A 2303-nucleotide genomic window follows, 5' to 3' on the forward strand; every position below is an offset into this window, starting at 1 on the left:
ACCGCATCAGGCGCCATTCGCCATTCAGGCTGCGCAACTGTTGGGAAGGGCGATCGGTGCGGGCCTCTTCGCTATTACGCCAGCTGGCGAAAGGGGGATGTGCTGCAAGGCGATTAAGTTGGGTAACGCCAGGGTTTTCCCAGTCACGACGTTGTAAAACGACGGCCAGTGCCAAGCTTGCATGCCTGCAGGTCGACTCTAGAGGATCCCAAAAGTTTGAATTCGCGCGCTTTTACTCACCGGGCGGCCTAGAAAAAATCTCGTCCCTAAGGGCTTTCAGCGTATTTTTCGATGCGTTTTTCTCGATGAAGGAATTTTTTTTGAATTTTTTCTTTATTTTTATGTCAATCTACATGCATTTCTGCACATTTTGATGCAATAAAAAATTTCACCGTACACCACCTTTAAAATTATGAAAATCTGAAAACCTCAGAATTTCAAATCAAAATTTAGAAATCCTAAGAAATTGGGGAGTTCAAAACGAATTTAAAAAAAAAGAAAGAAGTTTAGAAATTTCAAATTTTAAAATCATAATGTTAAAGGTGGGGGGACAGGAGATTTTTCGTAGTTTTTTTGTAGCTAGAGTATGCATTCTACCGTGACGGTGTACAACGCTTAATGTCACTCTGCGTACAGCTGTCGTCCTCGCCTTTATGTATGCAATCGGGCGTGCGCTTTCTCTTTGCCCGCGTGGCTCAGTCGGTAGCGGCGCCGCACTCTCAATCATCGCCCTCACAAGTTCAACTCCTCGAGGGGCATCTTTGAACGGAATTTCGAGAACATTATTTTTTTCATGTCCCCCCACCTTTAAGACTTCCTATAGAAATATTAGAGATAAGAACACGATTTTTAAATAGATCAATTCTTAAAATAGGATTTTCCTCTTTTTTATCTTATAAATTAATACATTTTTTTCTGAGTAAATAAAGAAAAAAATACGAGAAAAGCACACATTTTCTGCTCCTTTTTGAGCACAAAAAAGGAGAAAAAAGAGGGTGTAGATAAGGCGAGAGAGTGAGAGACGCAGACACGAAACTTTTTTTGGAGCAAAGGCGAAAAAAAAGGAAGAAGAAGATGGGGGTGAAGCCATGGAGAAGTGTATGGAGAAAAAAAAAGAGGAGAAGAGGAAAAAAAAAGAAAACATTCCGAGAAAAACGAAGAATGAATGAGAGGGATTTGAGGGAGATTTATTAGGGTGTCCGGGGACAAAAAATGGGAATTTTAATGAAATTCAAAATCCGAAAATTCCGAAATCCGAAAGCCAGAAATTCAGAAGTTCGATAACTCTGGCTTTTGAAATTCCGAAATTTTAATATATTCAGGAGTCATGACCTATAAAAAAATTAGGTCGTGACCTAGAAAAAACTAGGTCATTTTCGAATTTTCAAAAATTTTTTTTCGAAAATCAAAGAAGTTTATAAAATTTCAAAATCCGAGAATTCCCAAAATTTAGAACAACTTTCAGAAATTCAAAAATTCTTAGATTCTGATTCCTCGAAATTTTGGAATCCGGAAATTTTCGAAAAGTTTTTGTTTCAAAAGTTCAGAAAAGTTCAGAATTTTTGAAAAAAGTGAGCAATTTCAAGAAATTCCTATTTTTGAGAAAAAAAACTTGTAAGTTTGGAAACAATGACAGAAATTCCGAAAAAAAATTTAAAAATCTATGATTTCAGAAATTCATCAATTTCAAACTTTAAAGGTGGGGGGACAGGAGATTTTACGGGGGATTTTTGGGGCCAGAGTATGCATTCTACCGTGACGGTGTACAACGCTTAATGTCACTCTGCGTACAGCTGTCGTCCTCGTCTTTATGTATGCAATCGGGCGACCGCTTTCTCTTTGCCCGTGTAGCTCAGTCGGTAGCGGCGCCGCACCCTCAATCCTCGTCCCACAAGTTCAACTCCTCGAGAGGCATATTTAAACGAAATTTCGAGAACATTATTTTTTTCATGTCCCCCCACCTTTAAATTAGTGGAAAAACTATGGAAATCAAAAAAAAAGTTTTGTTCCTAGAAAAGTAAATTGAGTTTTGAGACTTTTTTTTGAAATTGACTCACCTTTCTTAGTCGGTTCTTCCATTTTGTGTGTGTTGTTTAATTAGATGTTCAGTTCAATTTCCTGGAAAAACGTTGTTTGAGAAAGTTATTTTTTTTTCAGTTGTTGAGGAAATTAAATTTTGAAAGAAAAACAAAACAATATGAATTTCCAGAGGAACAACCTAAAACTTTGAAATATCCTAAATTCTGTAATTCTACCCTTCTGAAATCTCTAGATTCCAAAAAGCAAAAAGTTTTGATTTTTGA

The sequence above is a fragment of the Caenorhabditis briggsae genome (assembly GCF_000004555.2).
Source record: "Caenorhabditis briggsae complete genome, chrIII, whole genome shotgun sequence".
Taxonomy (NCBI): domain Eukaryota; kingdom Metazoa; phylum Nematoda; class Chromadorea; order Rhabditida; family Rhabditidae; genus Caenorhabditis; species Caenorhabditis briggsae.